Source organism: Trematomus bernacchii, unplaced genomic scaffold (genome assembly GCF_902827165.1).
Source record: "Trematomus bernacchii unplaced genomic scaffold, fTreBer1.1, whole genome shotgun sequence".
Classification (NCBI taxonomy): Eukaryota; Metazoa; Chordata; class Actinopteri; order Perciformes; family Nototheniidae; genus Trematomus; species Trematomus bernacchii.
Genome location: NW_022987851.1, coordinates 5,216,661 through 5,244,050, shown reverse-complemented (window position 1 = coordinate 5,244,050; position 27,390 = coordinate 5,216,661).

Genomic DNA, 27,390 nt, shown 5'->3' with positions numbered 1-27,390 from the left:
CCCTCCCTGAAAATAATGGCTGATAGTGACCTGATAGAAACTTTATTATTCACTTAATCACTGATTGAGATATCATGAAGCTAACTTAATCTCATACATTCATGGGATTTATTTAACAGTACGACAGAGAATGTAAGTGTGCACCCACATGCACTATTTTTGTTTTTATAATGCTGTTGTAAGGCAAGGCAAGGCAAGGCAAGTTTATTTATATAGCACCTTTCAACACAAGGCAATTCAAAGTGCTTTACAAAAAAATGAAAGACATTAAGAAAATGGCATTTAAAATCAGTCATTGTAAATACTCCTGTTGTCTGCTGTGTTCAGACTTGTGTGTGATGCCACATTCAAGACATTCAGTGTCTTTTTTTTAACAGTAGACCGTAGCTAGAAGCTACTACTAGCTAGACTGCAGAAGCATTAGTTTTTTATTTTTGAGGATGGAACAATTTCACACACAGATATAGGGAGGCTAGACCTATACAATTGATTTATTATGGTTTATAATGTAATGTCAAGACGAAGAAGAAGAAGAAAAAGATGGCTGAATAACTGTTCAGTGTCAATCCTGTGGAGATCTCCAAAATAATGTTCAGCTTAAGTCTCAGCAAAACTCACAACATTTCTGCCTTGTAGACCCAGAAAACGATAAGAACATTCACCAAGCAGCACTGAAAATGTCTGCACATTTAGGTGATGGAGTGGCCTTGCCAGTCTCTGGACCTTAATCCCATAGAAAATCTGTGGAGGGAGCTGAAGCTTCCAGATGCCAAGCATCAGCCTCAAAACCTTCAGGATTTGGAGAGGATCTTCAGAGAGGAGTGGACCAAAATCCTTCCTGAGATGTGCACAAACCTGGTGACCAACTACAAGAAGCGTCTGACCTCTATGTGTCCAACAAGGGTTTCTCCACCAAGTACTAAGACATGTTTTGCAAGGGGATCAAATACTTATTTCCCACAGTTAAATGCAAATGCAATTTTTATCTTTTATATAATGTCAATTTCTGGATATGGTTTTTGATATTCTTTCTCTCATTAGTCAAATAAACCATACCATTACAATTATAGACTGTTCATTTATTTGAAGCCAAACTTACAAAATCTGCAAGGGATCAAATACTTATTTCCTCCACTGTATGTGAAAACCTACCTGGCAATTAACCTGTTTCTGATTCTGAAAAATGTACTGTATTTTAAACTATAAAAATGGGTGTATATATGCACAAATTATGGAAATGGTTTATATACTATTATTATGTGTTATGCTTTTTTTTGTGCATTGTCAATATGAATGAACAATATGAATAGCTTATACTATGTTCAGACAAAAAGCTTAGCAGGAAAAAAAAGACTTAAAATATTGAAACTTTTCAGATCCAATTTAAAGCACAGGTGGTGTGAAATGTCATTGAAATAGCATCTTTGAAAGTGAAACTCAGACCAATCCTGACACAGTGAAAGATGGAGGCGAGCAGATGTCTGGGTAAATGAGGAGTGTTGCACCTCCTCTCACTGTACTCCAGTCTGCAACATTTGCAGCAGTGAAGCTCCTACAGTATGTTACCTTCCTGTTGCAGCATCCACTGGTTAGTCAGAGAAAATGCCTTTGGTTGAGCGACTGAACTCCTGCGTCACGCATGACCATCAAAGTTTCAAGGACAGCAAATCATTAAATAGTCGAATCATGGTGTCACTCATCAAATACAGTGTTGAGAGTCAGCCTTACATTTCAGAAAATAATAGAACGAAAAATGTTTTTGAGTTGGCTGTCTGAGCAAAGTGGCAACTGCAGCTGCATTTCTCCTAATGGCTGCAAGATGCTGACGCCAGAGAAACTGTATTGACGTCAATTGAAAAAATCCTCCAACTCCTCTTCTGAAAACAGGAGTCAATTTTTTTTATTTCTTAAAAAAGTTAAAGTTTCAGTTAATGCTTTCTTCAATGTTACTTTTAATGGTAATTTTGGAAGACATTTTTCCATTATGGAGATATTGAGGCTTAAGACGATATGTTGTTGTGATGTGATGGTTCACAAGTGCCAATAACATGTTCAAAAACCCAAAGATATTCCTTTAACTTTGATATAAAACAGAGAAAATAACAAATTCCCACATCGATCTAAAACTGGAGAATGTTTGGAGGATTTTTGTAATGGGTTCTAAAATACTTCACTATTGCCAATATTGTACTTCCACTGTATGTTTATCCTGATGTCACATGGTACACACGTTCGGATCATTAAATATATCCTAACATTTTCTTAGGAACCGCCTACTTAATCTTATCATTACCCCTATGTCCATTACATTGCAGTGCACGTGTCCTTGTTCTCTGTGCAATGACAATAAAGTGAAATGTCATGAAAGCTAATTAATTGTTGTATTAAATGCCAAAAAGGCAGCAAGGACTAGACTGATATCCTGAATTTAAAACGTCTTCACAATGCTACAGATGATGTCACAACAGTCTGAGTCCAGTGTTAGCTACAGTAAATGCTATGAAAATCACAAACAGTGTTATTTACAGCTCAGCTACCTGATTATATAACCAGACAGCTGGAGAGCACAGAAGATAAATCCTCACTCTGGTTAACTGCTTATTCAAAAAACGACATCCTTTGCATTGAAGCTTGATCCTGCCTTAGAAATTGATCCTGCTGCTTGATTTTATTCCGTTTTATGTCTAACTTGAGACGGGAGAAGGAACAGTTGCAGCATTTGAACAAAGTGCAGCAGACGCATTCATTATGACAACAATCAACGGTGTGCACACATACCAAAGAGGTGTGCAGAATTGTATTTTGGAACAAAAGTCTTTCATCATGAGCAGCAGAGAGAAGGAAAACAGCATTGATGTTCAAAGGCGGTGTTTGAATGAGCTTGGACAGCACCTGTTAAGGGCTCTTAAGCATGGTGGCTAGATCTCTGCAGCAGGAATTGAAATGGTTGTCAAAACAAAGCCTTGCTGAAACTGCACGCTTGGGTGGGGGGGGACTAGAGGAGAACACACACGAAGAGGAGAAACACCCAACACACTCATACAGTGAGACTGTAAAATTACACCTGATGAAATGCCGTGATGTTACCCCACCAATTGGCCTTTTCCTGATCCTTAGGATAGTGCTGACCCATCTTGTCCTGAGGTAAAACTATAACAAACCCTGTGTTGAGACAGCAGCTTTATTTAATTCCCCTTTCCACTGTATCTCAAAGGCCAAACTGTCCCCTTGGGGAATAAAACAAAAAAGGAGCTCTAAAATTCATCATCCAGCAGGACCCTTTTAGAAAGCAATTTTCTCAACCTTAGTGGCACAATAGTTCAGAGTATGTATATGTCCCAAACAACCAAGCTCACGGGGGCTTTTAAAATTGATACCCATGGTACAGAATCCCAGGATTTATTTTCAAATCCGGGCACTCCAAAAATCCCATATTCAAACTCCCCAGGAGGTTAGCGTGAGGGGCCCTCCGCAGCACACAGCAGTACACAGAGGCAGCAGAAAGATACTACTCAGGGATTCATGAACATGAGCAGACAGGCCTCTTGATGGTTTGAGTACCAGGTGAGCTTTACTTAATGGTAAACTGCAAAGGATAATAGAGCTGTGCCCTTTTAGTGCTTAAATGCTATGACAAAAGAACAATTTGGAAGATCTGAAAGTTCATTGACAACAATTTTGATAATCAACTAATCTTTCAAGTAGTTCCTCAAGCTTGAATGCCAAACTCAAGTGGATTTCCGACACTAAAATGTTAAGAGATTCTATTTTAAATTTGAACATTATTGGTTTTGGACTGTTGGTCGAACAGTGGGGATGCCACTTTTGGACAATTTGGAAGATTGGGATGAGCATTTGACACTATATTCTGATATTGTATAGACTATACAATTAATTAATAATATGAATATTTGTTGAAGCTTAAATGTAACATTTATAAAGATTTTCACCTTGTTTACAGACTGCAGCGATAAAGTAATTCACCAACTAGGAGACATGACTTTATTATTTATCTGCTGTACTGATAGACTCAGACTGCATTATTAACCTTAGCAGCTGCGTTTCACTACCCTCCACCATACAAGGTTTTTCTAAGGGGAGAAACATCTTCGATTAGGGGATGGTGATTTTCTGGTGGGCTGCGTGACACTGAAGCTTGAAAGTGCTTTGGTGCACATAGAAGTTCACGGTCCAATGAAACCAAATGGACAACTTCATCCGCAACTGGTAAGGGAAGCAGTTCCCTCAAGGGAAGGAATTCTCTACGACATTATACACGAGTGATGATAAAAAGGACCATGAGATTGGCTGTTGCAGCGTTTTTATCAGGTTGTGAACACAGCGCTGAGCTGTAACCCAAACTCTAAATGTACTGGTCAATCTGTAGTTAAACCCACATAAAATCTTCAGACTACATCAGTGAAGTCAGGAAAAGGCCCCTAAAAATCAAACACTTTAAAAATGTCATGTCTGCTCCTAACTGCAGGGGTTTGAATAATCCAGCAAGGCGTAGAATCAGCATAAAAGTCGAGTAGCGCAACCCTGCCTTCACATCAACCTGTCAGCTGTAGGAAAATGTCATTCAAACTGCAGGAATGCATGATCAATGGATTCTTTCAGCTAATAGAGTACAAACTGCAGCATGCAGCAGAGGCATGTAGAGCTTCAGGCTACGTATCACAATGGCCACACAGAAGGAGAAATTATCTATGTTCTTCTTGGATATTGCTCCTGGAAATACCTTAACATACTTAAGTCATATTGGATCACTGGAACATGTGGTTTGTCTTGACACCAATGAAGAATAACATGATGCTATTTTTAATAGAATGTATTTTATATCAATAGAAAATGAATTGGCAACTGTTTTGATTATTGATTTATCATTCAAGCCATTTTAAGCAACAAAGTCAAACATTCTCTAGTTCAAGGATCTCCAATGTGAGGACTGCCGGACAAGTAACTACACTGAAAGAAGATTATCATTGGGGTTTCCCAACATGTTCGGGTATATATTATTCTAAACAATAAATACATTCATAACTACTGCAAATACAATCATCAGAATATTTCACAGTTAAAGTTTAGTTTATACGGAGCCTGGAGGGTTCATAGAGAGAAAAATAAATAAAACGAGGCCACGTTTTATTAATTTGTGCGTACGAGATGTAATTCGTGGCCTCAATTTAAATAAAACGAGGCCACGTTTTATTAACTTTTGCGCACGAGATGTAATTTGTGGCCTCAATTTAAATAAAACGAGGCCACGCTTTATTAATTTGTGCGCACGATATACTTTCTCGTTCGTACGAGATACTTTCTCGTGCGCACGAGAAAGTTACCGGTGCGCCAAGTAGGAAGTGGAGCGCACAGGAGACAACCGTTGCATTGCAGACTGTTATGTTTATGTGGGGAAATGACAGTGCATACATTATTTGAGATGTATTTCAAACTCGACTTCATTTTAGGGACATTTCGGCCAGAGGTGTAGAACTATTTGTTTAAGCACCGGATTCGCAAAACAGGAGAGTCTGTGAACCAGTCTGCCTTGATCTATGAATTCATGTCCGTGACTCTCAGAGTATCTGCTATCTGCGTGCAGAGAGCTGTGTCTTTTTACGCAGCGCCTTCACTGTGTTTACCTTCAGAACAGCTGAATAGAGATCGAGGCTGCTACGTTTTAGCCACACACACACACGCACACACACACCTCTACACACATCAAACTGCCCGATTATTCCTCCTATTACTCGTTTTATGAAGAAGATGTCCGGTCACCAGGGCGCATGATGTGTAAATAACCCAATTTGTGTTCTGTGAAACTGAAAAGGATATGACATTGTTTTTGTTACTTTCGTTGTAGTTGTATATGTCTTAAATGTAATTTAGGGTAACTTCCTGTTATATTTAGATGCTTCTATTTTGAAGGCGAGTTTACGCTGTTGACAGAAAGTTGTTGTTGCTATGGAAACGTGAAATGCTACATGATGTGTGTTGTGTTCGGTGTATGTGTGTGTCCGACACCGGCATTTGTTTTCAAATTACCATGAACAGTAATTTACACACTCCATATCAACAAGTCCTCCAACCCATACGACCAAATGGGTCGATTGTTCAAGCCCTTATTACGACCGAATATGTTGTTTGTTCAAGCGCTTAATACAACCTATAATTACGTTTTAAAGTTTTCGACCTCTAGTTCTCCCGTTGAATGCAAACGTTACAGAGGGTCGTTTATTCACAAATAACCCTCTCTGTAAAATCCTAAATTGTAGGATAGTTTGGCCATTAAAACGCTTTTTGATTAGATTTCTAGCGAGAAGTGTATATTGTACTTTTAGAATCCACGTCCAGTCGATATATAGGATCTATAGTTTGATAGATATTCCGAAGATGATTTGAGGTATGCGGTAGCTTCCATGTAAAGTTACGGTTTGAAAACAGTATTTCCGGTCTCGACGTTTTCATAATAAAACCAATGATCAAATGATTTAACAGTGATATCTGCCGTACTCATCCACTAAAAAACATCAGTTTATCCTTGTTAATTACACAACATTAATTGGTTTAAATTGTGTACAATGCTTTTGTGTTTTTCCCATAGGTTTTTCTCTTTCGATTCTGAGAGACACATATCTTTTTTCAGAGGTTTTGATAAAACATCGAACTACACCCATAATCCTGGATGTTTTAGCCGCAATGCACGTTGGGATATGGTGTTTATGTGATATGAAATCGGAAAACATTTTTTTTAAATAAAATAATGCTTTATTCCGAGTGTTCTTGCTTTTCTCTTTGGAAGTCATCACATAACGGCATTGTAATACACGGTTCGGCTGCATTAAATATTACACATCTGCCGTAGTTCTATATTTATAGAGCCCTGATTAGAAGACCTTTGGACAAACTGGAAGAAATGCCGCCAAAACTGAATATGTGACGTGGATCATAAATATATCAGCAATTAAACAACATCTTCCATTTATTTTCACACAATACGTCTCCTTGCAGTATCAACACTAATTCGGCTGACTTTTATATTTGATCCAATTAGTATATAGGCTATATTTACACCATAACGGTGCACAGCTGATAGAAAGGGACTTGTAGTTTTTAAAGATATTACTGATTTACTGAACTACCTTTCCAACTCCTCATGCAGTTGATTGTTACAGGTCTATACAGGTTCATGGTACAATGCATAAGCTTCAAATGGAGAGACTGAAACTGTATTTTCCTTTACCGTTCTGTTTTAATTTCACAATAAAGTTAATAGTAATATTATGTTTGATATTATTATGTTTTATTAACTAGATCACTGGTTTTTTAACCTGCACCGCCTAGTGGTTAAAGCACGTTATTGAATTTAGTTGTTGAATAAGTTATATTTGATGAAAACATTTAAATATTAAGAGTAGCCTACATACAAAATAGGGGTCAATGATAGACATATAGAATAGAAAATATCTAGAAGATACTGTAGTGATCTCTACAATAAAACAGTTTAGTGCAGGACGTGCAAAGATATTAACAGGAGGATGTGCAAAACAGACAAACTAATAAGGCTGAATTTTACTCAGGTGTAACTAAAGTCTGATTTAAGGGTTGTTTATATTTCACATCATTAATCAGAATCTGCAAAGTAACAAAAATAAATGTAGTGGAGTAAAAATACCAGGTTAACCTCTGAATTGTAGTGGAGTAGAACAAAGTAGTATGCTGCTGTGACAAAAACATTTCCCAACTTGGGATCAATAAAGTATATCTTATCTTATCTTAAGATGATCGATGGCTACTGCCATATTTGCAAAATGTGCCTCTGAACCTATACAAGTGCATGTTTCAGGCTTATCAATTAACAACAGGAGGGGTCACACACATAAGACCAGCTGTTAAATAAAGCTCTTCTGACCTTAGCTGTCATGTGGGTATATTAATGCTTTCCATTATGGACACAAGCAATTTTCACCCATTTATTAATTATATGTTTTAAATGTGATAGCACCACTGTGTTTTGTATCCCCTAAACCTCCAGGGGTGTAAACAGTTTAATACTGGCAACTTCTAATTGTGGGAAATACGAAAACGTCTTTGGGCTGGACCCGTCCAAGTCCAGTTGTGGATAGTCTGTCGTGGTTCCATTCCATTTCAAAGAGCTCCAACATCCAATCACAGAGCTAGAGGACTAATCACGGGGTTTGTAAAGCAAGACGGATGTTGTAGTCCCAAACGATAGCTGGGGATTCTGGGTAGTGTAGTGTCTTCGGAAACTCTGTAGTGTCTAAACTCCGAAAAAACTATTTGTATCTCCGAATCGAAGGTTAAAAACACAAAAGCATTGTACACAATTTAAACCAATCAATATTGTGTAATTAACAAGGATAACCTGATGTTTTTTAGTGGATGAGTACTGCAGATATCACTGTGTAATCATTTGACAGTGAGGGGAATACTTACGGTTTTATTATGAAAACTTTGAGACCGGAAATACTGTTTTCACCCATGCTAACTTTACATGGAAGCTGCCCCATATACACGTTCTCCTGGCGAGACCTCAAATCATCTTCGTAATATCTATCAAACTATAGATCCTACACATCCACTGGACGTAGATTATAAAAGTACAATATACACTTCTCGCTAGAAATCCCATGACTGTTACAATGAAGGCTCGATAATCAGCTCACGGCATATAGGCAGGGGTAAAGTGGTATTTTTTATGAGTGGGGGGCTCACCTCTTCGAGGGGGGTCCGGGGGGATGCTCCCCCGGGAAGATTTTTTTTTAAATATTGAAGTTAAATGCATCAATCTGGTGCACTTTGAGAGCAAAATGAAGAGATCTATGGATACCTCTCTCAACACCCATATGAAGCAGAACTGTAAACAGATGTACTTTTTCTTTATGGATATTTTACAAATCATTCCCCTTTTAAACTATATTCTTGTTTTACTGCCATATAGTATTTCATAACTGTTTTTCCTTTATTCTCTTTTTTTTTAATAACTATAATGATCATATGAAGGTGTGCCGCAGAAATAATCTTTTGAATAATTTGTGACCAAACCGTTTGAGACCCACTGAGATAACTTAGACTAAAGTTAACTATCTAAACACTCAGAGAGTCCTTTAGCTCACCTGAGTCTCTCAGTCTGAGAGGAGAGGACTCTCCTCCAGCTTCTTGTGGAACAAACAGCTCCTTATGTCCGTTAGTGCAGCTAGCTAACCAGATGCTAACAACACGGTCCATGCTGACACCGGTCTCTCCCTCCCCCTCTCTCCCTCTCTCCCCCTCTCTCTCTCTCTCTCAAATGCGCTATTGCCACACACACAGAGCCGAGCTTGAATGACACACGTTTATTTCCATGCAACTCTCTGATTGGTCTGGTGTCATGCCTCTGTTGCATTCACTGAACACGGGAAATTACAGTGCTGCCGTCCTCTCTTGTGTCATGATGAGGTTCACGTAAAGCACGGTTAATGTATTATATTATTGAGGGAGAATTGTCCGGGGCTACAGAAAAAACATTCGGGGCTAAAGCCCCGGATGCCCAGGCCAGGCGACGCCACTGGCCACTATCATAATATCTTCTGAAAACAAATGCCCACACACACACACACACACACAGACACAGACACAGACACAGACACACACACACACACACACACACACACACACACACACACACACACACACACACACACACACACAGACACAGACACAGACACAGACACAGACACACACACACACACACACACACACACACACACACACACACACACACACACACACACACACACACACACACACACACACACGCCCTGGCGACCGGACATCTTCATAAAACTAATAATATGGCGTAATAATCGGGCAGTTCGATGTGTCTAACCATAAGAAAGTATATTGTGCGCACAAATTAATAAAACGTGGCCTCGTTTTATTTAAATTGAGGCCACGAATTACATCTCGTGCGCACAAATTAATAAAACGTGGCCTTGTTTTATTTATTTTTCTCTTTATGAACCCTCTAGGGCTCCGTAAATTTAAGACCTTGTGTAACTAGCATAACTCAAATTGTGTCACGAAAGTCAATAATTGACAACAAAATTCCTAATGTTATAATTGTGTCAATTGATTGTGATTTATTATAAATTCTGAATATTGTGTTTTGCACGGTTGGTTTAATTGACAATTGAATAACATTTTCGAGATGAACAGTTAATTGAAAATATTTGGAAATTGGGATGAAACATATTATAATAATATAATATAATCAAAAATAATTAATATATAGATCAATTGGTTGTAGCCCTTTGGAATAACATTCAACATACGTGAAATGCACATTATTTCCAAATGTACATCTGAATTGCCTCATTTTGATACAAATCAAAATGCCTGCCATCACAATCCTTTCAGAAGATGTTTCAATTACCTACAAATTACACAAATAAGGGCTTTAAATGTATGATCATAGAGGAGTTGATTAAGTGAAAGTGATGAAGCGTCTCTGCGACTGATTTTTTGAGGATCACTTACAGCACATTTTGTTCTTAACTCCCCAAACAAGCACACTTATGTCTGAATGAACTCATGTAGTGATTTTCTTTAAAGCCAAAGAGATGTTTCCCCTTATATTGTAATTCTTCTTCTTTCTTAATAAATAGACACTTTATTTGATCCTGGTTCCACAAAATAACATAGAATTAAAGAGCACTTGCTGATGAATCTTGGTTATAAACCTCTCTTATTGTTTTGCGTTTGTTGTACTGGTTATGAACCTCGTAGCACAACCGCTGCTTGAGAAAGTTTGCTCAAATAAGTCATATCATAAATAAATCATGCCTTTAAGCCCTGCAAGGGTACAATTCTGACTGGATCCTTTAGTTTAGATATGTTGCTGAAATACTGAAATGCTCCCAAGCTTATGCATCCTAGAGAACAATAGCATGAGTGCCAAGTGTTTTAAATAATATGTTTGGCTCTGGTTTTTTGATCTGTAGCCTTTCCAGGCTTTTAACCGTACAACAGAGATTTCTGCTCCGAGGTCAGTCCATGCCGCAGTGAGGGGTCTCGGTTTAGGGTCAGGCCATTTTGCCAGGGCCCTGCTGGGTCAGCTTGTAGAGAAAAAACAGAGAGGCCCGGTAATCCTGAAGAAATCCTGCTGGCTTCCTCGTCAACAATCACAAAACTCGTGGGCTTTTCTCGCTGCCTGAGTGAACGGAAGAGATTGGGTCTGCTTCAGTGAGTATTGTCTCAGCTAGCTCCATCTATCTTGCAGGGATTGTATTTCTCATTAGAAATACAATCTACAAACAAACAGGACGTTTAACAACATGCATGTCCATCGCCTGCTCTTTCTTACATGTAATCGGTGTTGGCTGCTGCAGGCTCACAGTTTCAGCAGAGATTTAGCTCTTTGAGTCGAGGGCGAGCTGGAGAACACAACAGCGTTTCAATGATTTCCCATTTCCATCACATTCTACCACAATGGGGGTAATTTCTTCTCCAGCCTTGATGAATACCGCAATGGAGACGTGCATCAGATTGAGGAAATGGGATAACATTTTGCTCTAGATTGCAATTGCATTTGAGATTCACTGACTATACTCGTGATTTCCTAAGTATCAGCTGGCATGGGAGACCCATAACGTCTACTAGGGATGTGATTTGAGGACACACAAGACGACAGCGGCATAAAACGAGAAGCATTGAGAAAAATAAATAAATAAGAGATACACTCATAAATACGTAATCAAATGTGAAATGATTTCCATTCTTGTCAGTGAACAGGGGCAATGCTGTAGCTGCTGAGCTTTGTGACAGGTTTTGCGAAACAGGTGTGCATAGCACTCAAAGCCTCCCTGACAGGAGTGAGAATCCAAGAAAACATGCTTACAAAGATTATATTTACAATGCACAGCAGAATGGCAACTGTCAACCTGGAGGTAATTATAGATGGAATCAGATGTTTAACCCAAATGCTTTGCAGGGGTGTTGAATCTCATCCTGTCTCTGAGCTTAAGTTATGTGAGCTTGCACTGTGTTTGCCATAAAAGTCGATTTAATAATATTTAGAATTTAGTCATTTACACCCAATGTTCTGTTAAGAGTCTTGGAAATATACAATTCTTATTGTTCAGCTTTATACTTGGAGTTTTTCTTTTCTTTTGACATGAATTTGTTGAAGTACAGAAATGTTGTCAGGGTTTGTTTATCGGAGATCTTAAGGGAGTGTGACCTCTGGGGACTAATTACTTTCCATATAGGACGCCTCAACATACTGTAGATGGAGTAATTGATGCCAAACATACCCCATATAACAACATGAAGTGTTTTTTTTTTTAATGTAAAGTCAAGATCTTTATTGTCATCATTCATCACAGTGTAAGCGCAAGCCCAGTTGACTGCAGGAGTGATACAGCAATACAGAATGCCTGAGAACCTAACGAGGGGTTACGTATGGTAACCCTTGTTATATAAGCACAGGCGCAGCCCTCTACTGGACTCTATGGGTACTACCCCTTGATCATATCATGCAAGCATTCATCCACTGAGACTTCTATAAACGTAGCCGGCCCCGGGGCGGGCCTACCTGAATGCGCGTGCATCTCACCGTATAAAAGGAAGCCTCGTCTCCTGACTGTCATCCTACACCTCTCTTCAGCGAGCGGCATAGGACCGACAGTTCCCCGAGTAGAGGGCTCCGCCTGTGCTTATATAACAAGGGTTACCATACGTAACCCCTCGTTATATCTCTCACAGGCTCCACCCTCTATTGGACTCTATGGGTACAGTGGGCGGAGCCCCAATGTATACACGTGCTGTCGTCCAACAACACCGTTCCACCCCACTGCCCCTGACCGGCTTTCTGGTTAGCAGCCGCTGCACCGCACCCTCCTTTACCTCGGTTGTGACCGTGGAGAAGTCTGGGCCGCGGCTGACAGAGCACACTCCGACACGCTTACCTCGCGAAAAGTGTGCTCGGAAAACAGTGCTGAGGGCTCCCCGCCCATAGGCAGACGGAGAGAGTCCCCAGCCCTGTATGGGCTCACTGTGCACCACCTCTCCCGAGTCCCTAAGGAGCACAGGGAGAGCGCAAGTGCCCCATGTCCCCCATACTCAGACACTGACCCCGTGCAGAGTGTGTGGACTATAGTGTGGAGGGCTCTCCCCTCCTGCCCCTAGGCAGGCGAGGAGAGCCCTCCAGCCCCGTATGGGCCCAGTGCGCACTACGTCCCCCGGGACCCTCCAGGGGGCCCGGAAAAAACGTAAGCGCATTACGCCCGGGGAGGGGGTCAGATGCCCACTGACCCACAGCCCCCCCCCTCCTCAACAGTCCTGTGTTGCCCCAGCAAGCACAGACGATGAGAAAGAGCCAGACATGTCCTCTACACTCACGCCATTGAATAAGGCTGTTGACACAGCCACAGCCCGTGTAGAGTGTGCAGGGATCCCCGCGGGGCAGGCTCTCCCCGCCTGTCCGTAGGCATGGGCAATGCACTCGCAAAGCCATCCTGCCAGGCGCTTCTTGGACAGAGCTTTCCTGGTCACCCCGCCCCCAAAGCACACAAACAGCTGTTCAGTGCATCTAAAGGCAGCCGTGCGCTCCACATAACATGCTAGCGCACGCACCGGGCAGAGGAGGTGCAGTTTAACTTCCCTGGCCCCACTATGGGGTGGAAGATTAAAGCCCCCTAACTGAATAGCCCTCGACCTGAACGCACTCCTTACCCCTAGATTCCACCGGGTCCGTCTGCGGCGCATTACGGGCGCGTTACGGCTGCGCCGCGGTGCTCACGGCGATCGCGGCGATCGCGGCGATCGCGGCCACTCTAGTCAATGGGTGCTATTCCACCACACGCGGCGCGTTACAGCTCAGAAGCGTCCCAGAAGCGTCCCAGAAGCGGCTCGGCGCAGGGCTCCTCTAAAATTAGGATCGAATCCTATTTTTGTCGCGGCGCAGCCGTAACGTAAGGTCGGGCAGGCAGGAAGTGGAACGTTCAGAGCATATATAGCATATATATATAGATATATACACACACACAAACTCATTTTGCAGACCCTATCCCTCCGTAGTCTTTCAAGTAGGAGAAATGCCAGCGTTCTCCTCCGGTTTACAGGCACTGTGTAAATTATATATATAGAATAATTATGATGATGAATGCATTTTTTTACCACTAAAATACAGCAACACATCTTTGATTCATGTCGTTTATAACTGGAATATTACAATTATTATTAACTTTGTCTGTACAAAGTAGCCTGTCCAGGAAATATGCCCAAATCAACAAAAACTGCGAGCCGCTTCTGAAATGCTTCTGAAACGCGCCTGGTAGGGTATGACGCCAGAGGAGGCCGGACCAAAACCGCGGCGCAGCCGTAACACGGCGCAGACGGACCCGGTGGAATCTAGGGGTTAGGCTCTTGGGCACAAAGGAGGGGTTCTGTCTGAGTGTCGCCCCGCTCTGGTCACCCCGGATCAACAAGCAACTCGGGTGAACCGATAGAGCGGTTAACTCGGACACTCTCTTGGCTGACGTTAAGGCAAGCAGCAATGCTGTCTTCCACGACAGTGCTTTCAGGGAGGAGAGCTCCAGAGGCTCAAATGGTTCTGTGACCAAAGCCTCGAGCACCAACAGCACCCTGATGATACCTGCCATGGCTGCTATTGGGGCCTTCGTCCTCAATGGCTGCCGACACGTCGCCTCCACACACTGCCAGATATCTGGCAACGGGGGCGAGACGAAGGCCGCACCGGGCCGTAAAACCCCTGTCGAAGGCGGCTTACTGGCCTCGGTGGCAGCGGTAGGGGGAGCGGTAGGCCCACACGCTCCGCCGCCATGGTCATCACCGCCGGTAAGTCCAGACGCGCAGACCTGTGTGCTGGACCCTCCTGGCCGCCGGACCCGAAAGTACCAGACAACGAGGCGTCCTCGTCGTCTTCCTCCTCCGTGAACGTGGCCACCCGGCCCCTCGGGAGGGTGAACCTATTCAACGGCGTGAGTGTATTCAACGGCGTGAACTTATTCAACGGCGTGAGTGTAGAGGACATGTCTGGCTCTTTCTCATTGTCTGTGCTTGCTGGGGCAACACAGGACTGTTGAGGAGGGGGGGGGCTGTGGGTCAGTGGGCATCTGACCCCCTCCCCGGGCGTAATGCGCTTACGTTTTTTCCGGGCCCCCTGGAGGGTCCCGGGGGACGTAGTGCGCACTGGGCCCATACGAGCTTCGTGACCGCGGAGCGTGTGAACGTTGTGATCAGCTGTTTTAGCGCAGGGCTGCTGTACAGACCGACGTTAACAGCAGCCCTGTCTGTGCACACGGAGACCGACTCTGTCGTCCGGTGAACTAACCGCCTTCTGGAAAAGCTTCACATTTACGTCGGTACGCAAATGCGCTTTGTGACACAAGTGACGGTACGCATTACAGATTGTTGCCGCGCATGCGTACCTGCGTACCAGTTATGTGCACCCCTGGATATAACATCATTATATGTCATTACATTTTTTATTTTCACCTGCCGAATCTGTATTTACGAATGCAGAAGGGGGCCTGCTGCGTGTCCTTTTGTGTGGAACAGGCAGAGTGTAAGCACATTATATTGTGTGCAGTTGCTTAAGGTTTTTATTGGTCAATGATCAATCACTTCCTGCTGCCATAAAATAGCAATTTGTCATCAATGTACCTAGCAACTACTCATTTTATACCAACAGGTGGGCGCACAGATGGACGTGGGTACATTTGCTTCATACATACCATGGGTGCTGGGTTTGAAAATAGATCCGATTCAGACTGTAAGTAGCAATGACAGTTAGGCTACATTGTGCACCGCTTTGCAAGATAGATCCCATTTGGGTTTAACGTCAGAAGGTTGGAAAACATTAAAACAATGGTTTGATCTTGCAAACAGTGTTTTTATTATACAGAAAAGAGGTGTTTTGGACCCCAAGCAATGTTCAAGTAACCCCAATAATAACAATATTTTTCGGCCCAGCTCGATTTGAACCCCGGTCTGCATGGCTACTGAGTCCCACATCCCAAATTAAGTCCTCTTAAGATTGAATTTCTATCCAATAATGTGATGTAAATTCTACAAGTTAGATGCATTAAGATACACAATCTGTGACATTGATTCTCCAGTCAGGGTGTATTTTACCCTTTCAGAGATAGAAGGTACAACTTTATCCTATAAAAACACAATATAATACCTAAGAATACCTTAGAGCTTGACATGCAGGAGCGTACTGACCAACGTATAACACAATTACACACATCACCACCTTAATAGAATTATTGTTATAATTATTTACTCATTTATGCAGATTTTATTATATGTTTTGGGGAATCTTTGCTCTAAAACACTTTTGAAAAGAGTACTAAGATATCAGCATTTTTATTAAGCAGAGTATTTCAAGGAAGCCAAACATACAGAAAGTAAGTTTGTAAGTTTGTGAATCTTGCCAAGTGGAATTCACTTCTGACACATGAGCAATAGTTAAACCAAACAGCAGGGATAAAAACTTGCCAGCTGCTGTCGGCAGGGTAAAATATGAAATTGGCCTTGTCTTATCTCTTACCAACAGCGTGAACACAAGGCTACATCTCACTTAACCCATCCATTCCTCTGATTGTTGCAATATCGGCGACTTTCCACCCCACCAATTCTGATCGTCCTGCTCGATGTTATGTGCTGACTGAATCATATTGAAACAAATGCAAAATAAATAAGCTTTGCCTGAAGGGCATAAGAGACCGTTTATCCTCCAGGCATTGTTCTGCTGAGATAACATGGGCTGAGTTTTGAGGATGCTGAAATATTATACAGCCAGAATCCATTTAAGGTACAGGCGTCTGCTGTGAAAGCGTTTGCTGCACTGCTTAATCCTGAAGAGATAGCTTCATTAATTGTGTTCATCCCCTCTCTCTCTTGCGGCATCCAAATGCAGAAGTGTTAAATATAAATAATAGAAGTTGAACCGCTGAGTGACAGGATTTTAAACACACCTGTCTACACGCTGGGTTTTCGGAGAGGCCTCTGAACGCATCAGTCCCATCAATCATCAGTTACTGACATGTTGCTGCGCACTTAATGGGAATTTTTCAAGACTCTGTTTGCAGGTATTCTGATGTCCACATATATGTTTGGTTCAGTAAAAAGATATAATCACACTAAAAATAAAAATAATGCCATTCTACAGGTCACTCATTGTAAAAACAGGGCAAATATAATGAGACGTTATGCTCATTAGCTTGAAGTGCAAAGCAAAAGCTTAAATCTAGCAAGCTGACATATAGATAACCTATAAACAAATATAAGTTTCTTTTTAAAGTGGCTACATCTGTGATCTCTTAGCAACAATATAATATAATATTAGTTTTGAACACCATCTGCGAAGTATTTGTTTTAATTGCTTTGATTGCCCTTTTGTCACTAAACTACAAGTGAAAATCATTGTAATCACATTTTGTATTGCAATGAGTGTAAACAGCTTGTGGGTAACTCTAATTTCAAGACTAAAGTACAAAAAACAAGCTAAGGAAATTAATTTACAAGCATTTGTTGTAAGTAACATTTCCTGAGTGAAATAATAATTTTGCCAATAGGTCATTTAAAAGTCAAAAATGATCTTGAATCTCTAAGTCTCTTTGTGGTTTGTTACTGTGGAAGTTGGCTGTGTTGCCAAAGGCTGTCATGCCAAATAGAATATCCTGCCAGTTTAGAAATCCTAGAAATCTCAGGTTGAAAGGTTAGAAAAGTCTCAAAACTGAAAGTCCTCATTTCACATTCACACATGCCGGCTGTGAATATAAAGGTGAGAAAGTGTCTCTGTGAAATCTTTGCTTAACTCTGCTTAAGGGAGGCCCTGAAAGGAAAACATCCACCAGAGAATACCTTTATAGGATTACATTCCAGCAAGGGATTTTAATGTGTTTACTTATTTCTACTAAAAAGACATATTTTCAGTGTGAAAAGAGCCCTGAACGTGACCATGTGAGAAGATCAAAAGTTTAAGGCAGCTCTTTTTTAAGAGTAGAAGACTGATTCACCAGCTCGTTACTCAAAACACAGTCAATGATGATTGTTTTTGAGAAATATGTCCAAAAGTCGGAAAAGAAACCATTCTCTGTAGCTCCTGATAGGTGAGAACACCAAACCAAACCTAATCTTAACTGTGGATGTGTCAATAACTGAACAATCATTAGCTGCTAATTATCACATTATGATTTTGTATTTGGCAAGTTGTCGACAGTAATAAAAAAAGAAATACAACCAACACTGATAACAATCTTGTGTTATATACTGTATGTTGAGCTGTAGTAGAGACCACCAAAATATGACATAGCCGAAGACTAATATTTTGATGGTCTGAAATCAAAATGATAGAAAAAATGTACTCGATTGCACTGCCTTTCTGTCCGAATGACCAATAGTTATTCATGAATTAAAGTTAGATGGAACATATATTTGTTTTAATAAGTTATCTACAGTTTAAATTAGAAGGCAAACCTTTGACATAACATTTTCTATTATTTATTAGTATCCTCCCTGTTGAAGAAAAAATCAACATACACACATTATGGATTAGGACTACTGTTTATGTTTTATGTTTTCTTTGTATTGTTTATGTTCTGATTTGATGTAAAGTGTCTTTGAGCATTAGGAAAAGCGCTATAAAAATCCCATGTCTTATTATTAATATTATTATAAAATCATGTCTACTTTTGTGTTATGGCCCTCTGGCAGGTGCAGACATCCAATACAAAGCTGTTCAACATCTACCCACTGCTTTAATATAGCTTCATATATTGCATGTGAACGTGCCACAATATATTTACGTCATTCATCAGCCTTTCGTAACAGACCTCAATGAAACACAGTGCAATTTGGTGAAACCACTCCATATAAACATGGAATCATTATTTCTCCGTCAGAACTTTAAATGGATAGAAATATTTATAGCACTAATTTTATGAACAAGATTGAAATGTGAGTCAATTTGCAGATCAAGTAGCATGCGGCTGTGCAGTGGAGCAAGACGTGGCCCACCTAGTCTTTGAAGGTTGATTAGCAGAAGTCACTCAAGCAACTGCTAACTTTTAATCAAGGCATCATGTGTGATCAATATTCCATCTGCTAGATCCTAACATGAGCCTTGAAAATATTGAATACAGAGCTATGTCTCGCATTTATTCAATCTATCTCAGAATATTGATAAAGGCCTGAGGAAAAAGAAACCGAGAGGAAATTCCATGGAGTGATGGAACGACGGCGGAGAAGCTCTCGGAGGGGAACGGCAAAATGAATACGACAGAAACACAGAGACAAAGAGCCTCTCGGGGTCATCAATAACCGCGACCATGACCACCGTAGCACGGTCCGAGCACTTCAACCGGCCTAAAATATTATCTCCAGGCTGCAACATCTACTTGAAGATGTTGCAGCCCCCCACCACCATAAGTCGATTAATATTGATTCTGCATTTGAGCAAGCATGTGTGTCGCCTCAGGTGGAACCAAATTACTTTGAAACACCCCAGGAGGGCTCTGCTTCTGGGAGAATACTGAAAACCATTAGCTGACTGGACAGGGAAAATAAAACTAAATTAAAGCAAATAAACAATAATAAAGAGCCTGCTGTTTCATGCCGAGGAGGTTCAGTCAAGAGTAGCTGAGAAAGGCTGCGGTAATGTAAAACACAGGATCAATGTTAGTGCTGGATTAGACCGGGCTTCTTTCACTTCTCAAACATGTGCACCATGTATGGAAATGAGGAGCGTGTCAGCACCTCATACACTCAGATGTTTGTGAATGTATTAGTCTGTGTTATCCTTTGCTCCTAAGCTTCTTATCTCACTGCTGAACCTGTGCATGAAACATCACTTTGAGTCTCTCTTTACCCTGTCCATGTATTTACCTTTTATATCTTGATAGCTACAACTTCATAGGTTAGCAAGGAAATAAGTAAACATCAACAGGAAGTCTTAGCTTGTGTTCACCCAGCAGGACACTTAATTCTGACCCAAATGATGTCTTACATGATATTAGTTATTTGGCAATGGGTTAACTGTGATTCATCTGAAAAACGTGATTTAAAAAAAGGTATAGTGGTATTTTGTATCAGACGAGTAAGATGACAAAACTTGGAATGGCTGAAAAACCCTTCACTGGAGGCGTTAAGCAGCATTAGTATTTTATTTGCGCTTTTTTTTTGTGTTACTGCAAAACAATCTTTTTTTTAGAGCTTTGCAAAACTACGAGTCTATAAATAAATTAGGCTGTCTACAGAATGGGAGTCGCCAACAAGGTTGAAAAACGAGTCGTCGTTTTTGTTGCTTTTAAAGGACAAGAAGTGAAGAAATTACCAGTCCAACGTCTTAAATCCAAATATTTGCGTTTTGGACTCTTGGTAAGGCCAATCAAGGAATTTAAATGTCTAACTTTGTGATGGTGACCCGTTCTAATAATTGATTATTATTTAAGTCAAAATGCACCTTTTTTATTTCACCGACAAGGTCGAATTACTTTTATTTTAACGAGAAGGAAGGACTCATAATGACACGGTTTTTTTCAAACCTTTCAATGTTGGTTATAGTCTTTCAACCAATATGGAAACAGGACTTCACTAAATGTCTGTCTGAGTGTCACTTTAAAGACAGAAGAAATCCTCACAAAGTGCATCCTGTGGGTGTAGTCATTAGCAGATCTGCTGCAGGTCTGTCTGATAGGAGTGGAGGTCAATTGACAAATCTGATCTAATTCGGGCTGCGCAGAAAGTGGATAATCCGGGTCAAATCGCATTCTCACTTCTCCGAAATTGCCTGTCATCACATATGCATTAATGCCAACCCGCGCATATCAAATGGGACATCTTGAGGAACGATTTGACCACTCATTTCAAGAGGCTGATTATCAGGCAGGAATCATCATCGCGACAGAATCAAACGGCGCACTAGAGATAAATCAGACACTCTTTCTCATTTATCGTTAACGCAATCAAAGTGCTCTCTCTGAACAGACTCTCAAATCAACATTTGGTGAGAGGGAAAGGAATCAAATGTGCCTTGGTTAAAGTGTTGCCAGCCAAAGAGAGACGCTGTGCTGAGACAGGCAGAAAGAGAACCCAACTCTGAAAGCTTCAAATTGGATTGGTTATTTCAGCAGAACTCTGAAGCACGAAAGAGAGATAATGAGCTCTCTTTGATCAGAGGAGCATTGTTGTACATGATGATCATCTGTGTGTGTATATGTGTGAGCAGACATGTGTGTGTGTGCCAGCAACAGTGCCTTGTGAATATTCAAGATTGTCTGTGGTAATATCCCCGAGGAGCAGCTGGCTTGTTGTTACACACACATGGGACGCTTGCCACGCACCTTGTCACAATCACATGATTTTAGGAAATATCAGTGGTGCTTTGAATCATTGAAAGGTATTTTAAAGGTAACATAGGGTCCAGGGACGTGCACAGACATTTGGAGGGGCTATTGCTCTAAACTGGAAAAAGGGCCTCCCCCCGAAAAAAAAAATAAGACCAAAATGATTATTACATTAACTAATTTGAACAGTAATTCACATCATCATCTCAAAAGAAAATAAGCTAAGGCAACTACTTACATTCGGTGACTTGATTTTTAAAATGAAAACCAGGGAATTTTTTTGTTTTGCGGTCCATATCTCATTAAAATATCTAATGTTAGTAACTATTAAAGAAAAAATGGGGACAATTCAATGTACTGTAGTTTGACCATTGCAGACATACTGATAAAATAGGGCTTCTATAATTACCTTAAATAAACTCACTAATTAATTAAACCAGTTCAATACGCATTATTCTTATTCTTATCATTCTTTATGAGCGCAGTAACGGTAAAGTATCTAATTACTTATTTATGTAGTATTCCAAAACTTAATAACAGAGATGGTCAAATTAAAGTAGAGACATGGCAGAAATCCTACAATGAAGCGGAACAGTGAAGTGTTCTCCTGTGAGAGGGCGATCAAGAAAAGAGAGCGAGCGGCCCGTTGAGGGAGTTTACCATGGATGTTTAATAGGAGTTTACGGAGCAGATGAAAAGACACAGAAAGACAGAAGCAAGTAGTGCAGGTGTTTTTGTAAATAACCGACGGTGTCAAGAGGAAGTAAAGTCCCTGCCATGACAAAACTCAAAATCCATTTTCCAAAATCCGACACTAGAGGTGGTCTTAACGCACCTGCACCAATACAGAAGCCTATAATACATATTATATATATAATACGTAAAATGTGTTAACCACACACTTAGCGATATAGAACATACATAATAAAAACGTAGGCCTACCTGGTTTAAAACACTTTTGTGGTCATACTGTGGAATGAGTTCAAACTGAAACGAGTTCTTCATTCAAAATGTTGCGGGCAATTACATGTAAGAAGAAGAAGAAGAAGTAAAATAAGTAGTAGAAGAAGAATGAAGCTGGTGTGTTTCCCGCAGCGAGACACTACAATACTAATTGTGGGCTTATCATGTTGATTCGACCACAACAGAAGGGGCAGGTCAGCCAAAAAGGGGAAACGGGCCGTTGCCCGGGCAACAATAGCCCGTACCTGTGCACGTCCCTGATAGGGTCACACAGAAATAGAAAAAGAGAAAATAGCGTTTAGCTCTGGGTCTCACGGATATTAAAAAAGATAACAGTTTATTATCAGTTTGATTTGTTCTGGATGGCTGAAACAGAAAATGATGATTGCGTGCTAATGACTTTGTAAAGTGTGTCAATTAATCATTTAAACATAAACAACAGCAAACACATTCATCACTCTCCAGTTCAGAAATATACGGCAGTAATTATTTCTATTTGGTTTTGCTAATTAAAGAAAAAATATGAGTTAAATTGCATTTCGCCTGTTTTATTTACTGCTCTATTAAACTATCCTGTGCATTTGTTTCCAAGACCCTCGAGGGGGCAACCGTTATTGTAGATTTATCTGCTGAATGCAGCTTCCTCCTCTTTTTTCGGAGGCAATAATTAATCCCTCATTCATGAAAAAATTAAGCTGCAAAGAGATAAGGGACTGTGGTCTGGGAGTCCTTCTGTATAACCTCTGCATCACACAGCCCAGAGCCCATTTGTTGTGTCGCGTGCAGTTGCTCTCACTTGAGCTGGCAGAGCAACACAGGACGCTCACAGCTTCTGGATCTCCTCCACAATCACTCTCTACAGAAACAGCTTGGACCACCTTTTATCTATTAAATCCATTCAATTCACATCCCACAGCTGTAAATATCCCATATTTCCATCAGTGGCAACATTAATGGTTTTATTTTGCTCTCCATAAATACTTTATGGTGGACATTTTCAAAACTGTTGTGGTACAGCTGAGTCCTCTGAGTCCTATCAAAAGTCTAACTCCACTCGACCAAGACCATCCATCTCCACTCATAATGTGCATTTAATAAGAATTAAATTGGCGGGTGGATAGATGCGGTTTGAGCCGCGTGGTAATGACAGTTTGACTTTTCATGGCTTTGATATGTGGATGACAGCCCCCTGTAAGGCCTAATGGAGCCGTTCCACCAGCATCTGTTAAGAATGCCTCATTGAGTTTACAATTAGTAAAGGCCACGGTTCACTGCCAGGCACTGTGACGACGGAGAGTGGGCGAATCCAGGAGCCGGTAACACTTTGATCACGGAGTGGGAGGAAGAGTTGGGATTGTATCTGAAGAGCAGAGGATTGATGTGTAAAAAAAACGGTTTATACTGAGGATTCAGGTATACAGTTTCAACAGGAATTAAAAATAAAATAATCCCTTTAAAGCAATGTTTTTACTTTTCTACCTTTCATGTGGCTCTCAGCTCTAACGGTTCCTACAGAAAAGGTCACACAAATATTACTTTTAAAGATTGTGAAGTTATTTCATAAAACAGCTAGCACTCTCGTTTTTATCAAATGTTAATCTAAAACAGGTTTTAAAAAAAAATGTTTGCAGGACTTTTTCCAGGCGGGGATTAATACATATTTGATGCTCCCTGGTACACGAAGGGGATTTGTCCCTTCTTATTTTAACTCAGCCAGGTACAACCACTGTTATCTAACAAAACTTTTTTCAGAAGATATTATCGTGTATTTGAATTGTAAGGAGGGTAGGGACGATAAGGGATTCACGGGTCGAGATAAAAACACTCACAATAAGATGTTCTGCTTCTTTTTAGCATGTCACAGATAAAATATGTAACCGTTTTCTCCTTGGGGTTAAACAAGATGTAATTACACTCGAAATAAATGTAATGCTTTCCCTTTTTTGCTTCCTTTGTCCTGATTACTCTCAGTAAGGTTTATTATGATAATGTTATTAGAGCAACAGCCTTGAGATGTATTTTCAGTCTGCCGTTATTTCATATTCACTACACCAATTCCGTTAGTTGAGTGTTCAACTAACGGAATTGGTGTGTTTCGATGGTGAAGTGTGTTTTCTCCGGAAAAAAATGGACTACAGCTCTAATGGGCACCATTGTGACTCAGTGGTTACAACACAACAGTTTTAGCTTGGGTCTAATCTGTGCTGAGTTTCAGAGTTTGGGCTGTAGGTGTTAACACAAGCACCTGGAGAAGTCATACGGAAAGATGTCCGTTCATTATTGGATCCTCGAAATTGCCTGTAGGTTTGCGCTTGGTTGTTTGTGTCAGTTTTAGCACTGTGATGGACCACCAACCTGTCCACTGTGTCTCCATGGCTGATGCCCAATGCATGCAGGGATAGGCTCCAGACCCCCAGGACTCTGAATGGAAATAATAGATTTAGAAAACAGATCGAAGAATGGACACTATTACAACCAGACAGTTACTAAGTTAATACAAACTGTAGAGTAAACGTTAGCAAGTCATAGTGTTTTTGAGAATGTTCAGTTGATTTCTTCTAACCTCCACTTTAATCAATCAAGTTTTAATCATCCAAATGAATATATTCTCCCTAACCAACACATTTGGGCCTTATGGTGCTTTGATTTCATTATACCTTTGTGTGATTACATGAGTCAGAGTGTGCCCATAATGAGAGAAAGAATAACTTAACACAGTGTGGCTACTCTTCAGTTAATTATGTCATAATGTCATAGTACAACTGTTAAGGAATAATTCTTCTAGATATCTAACCTTTTACTCTGACATGTGTTATTTCCTTTAAGGAAAGGCCTTGGTGCCATATGTGTTGTTGTCCCCAGTGTGAGACCGGTCAACTTGACTGGCACGTAGGGTAATTGTTGTGAGAACACTGAAGCACTTCTTTATCGGTGTTTGTGGGCTCTCGGATGTGAAATCCTTGAGGCCATGAGCGTCGGACGCAGGTGATTCAGTGTTTAGTCTACTCCTTCAGAGATGTTGATTTCTCTCTGTGAACCTGTTAAAAGGTCTAGCATAGAGAGAGGTTCTTCAGAATTGATGTGGCAACTCTACCGTGTAGTCAGAACCTCTGACTCTTTGACTTGTGATGTGAATCCTCCGGCCGAATACTCTGAATAAACCCATCAGTGTTTGACATCAAAGCTCCAACTCTCACCGTGTCTCCTTCCTGAGTCGGTGACTCCATGCATTACTACACAGAAGTTTCCTCCACAACAACTATGTCATCACATAGCAACCACAGTGTTGCATTAACAGTGGGAAGAAAACATATATATTATGTTATGTATTTAAATCTACTTATGAGATCAGACTTAAGTATCATTTCATCTTGTGTTACCAAGTTATTACAGAAAAATGTAGGCAGGTGTCAACACTGTTTTAGAAACAATAAAAGTCTAAGACCCAATCGGAGCGAAATAACAAGATAGATCATCATATTTGTTTTTATGTGAGTTTATGATAGAGGCAGAAATTATACCCAAGATTGCTTTTTGTTTCAACCATACCAAAACAACAGGAACAAATTTGAATGATAAATTACATTAGTGATCACAATAAAACAGGTTAATGTTTGTTCTGAGGTATCGTTTGTCCTTTTTAAGACTTGCAATTTAAATGTTGAAGTATAACATCAATATTGTAAGTCAGAAAACACAACTCCCAATTCCTAACCGATTGCAGAAAGAAAATACAAAGTGGATTACTTAGAAATAGGGCAAACCCTACAATTATGCTAAAAGCAGAAAGCCATCTAAATTATACACTTATTTTTTTTTTTTAAACCCTCCGACACATAACACCATTAATAAACCAGCATATAGCATGTTTTTCTTAACCCGAAAATATATATTCTTCTTTTTGTGCCCAAACTTCCGAAGGTCTCCGTAGAACTGTATCCTCTCCTCTCACTCTCCAAACCTCCCTGAGTTAGTTTTTTTTTCTGTGTCCTGTCTCTCGGCAGTTCTTTATGATCTGGTTTCACAGCCTGGCAGAAATACGACCTTAGTCATACATCCCTTCTCCGTTCAATCCAAACAAGTGACCCTGTGAGTTCGGAGAAGTGCAGCACATCAAGGCTCCGCCCCCTTCAGCCCCCCTGCTGACACCAGAAGCAGTCAAGTGAAACAAGGCCTCTCCATGGCGAAAGCAGAGAGAGCAAGCACTTCATCTCTCACCTCAAAATCATTATTACCTGATTAAGTGTGATTAAGAGAAGATCATTAGCAGCTGCATGTCCTGTCAGTAATGATTACTGTGATGGGTGCGTTATACCCAATGAGCTCATCTGCAGGCTTCGCCACTTTAATGATTAGGGAAGCATTGTTTAGAAGAGCTCTTGGATGAAAGGTTGACTTGCTATCGTCTGAGGAGAAAGTCAGAGTGAGGTGAACATCCCACAACTGCATTGTAATGAACTAAATTGTTCAAGGGGGATGACATTGAGCAAATTCTAACTCTAATTCTGCTACATAGTGAACTTGTGTTACTCATGTTTAATCTATTGCTGATCATTTGGATTATTTGTGTATTAAGGGGCTTAAATAGGCCCCATTATGCTTTTTATGTTTTGGATTTTGTGCATGTAGATGGTCTGCAATGTGTAAAATCCCAAAGATTCCCTCTCACACACCCCACAAAATACTTTTAACTTGATGTTATCCTAATTTAATTTCATATTTCAGCTGAATTACGAAAAGGGAGTAAATAAATCTCACATTGTAAATAAATGCAAGTTCCCAAGGATTATGCCTGCATATGAAAAGGACTCAGTTGCCTGCACTATAAATAGCTGGAATTAATTATCATTAGAGAGGAACTTTGCAAGGCAGTGATAAATGCAAATTGCCTGTGTACATCAACATCTCTCTAAGATATGATGTCTGACTCCTATTCATATTTGCTTGTTAGGGTTGAGTTGAAGTTGCAAAATCAACACCTAACACACAGCATATTGACAGGTGAGTCATCTCGGGAAAGCAACGATGACATCCCCCACATTGTTGGCAC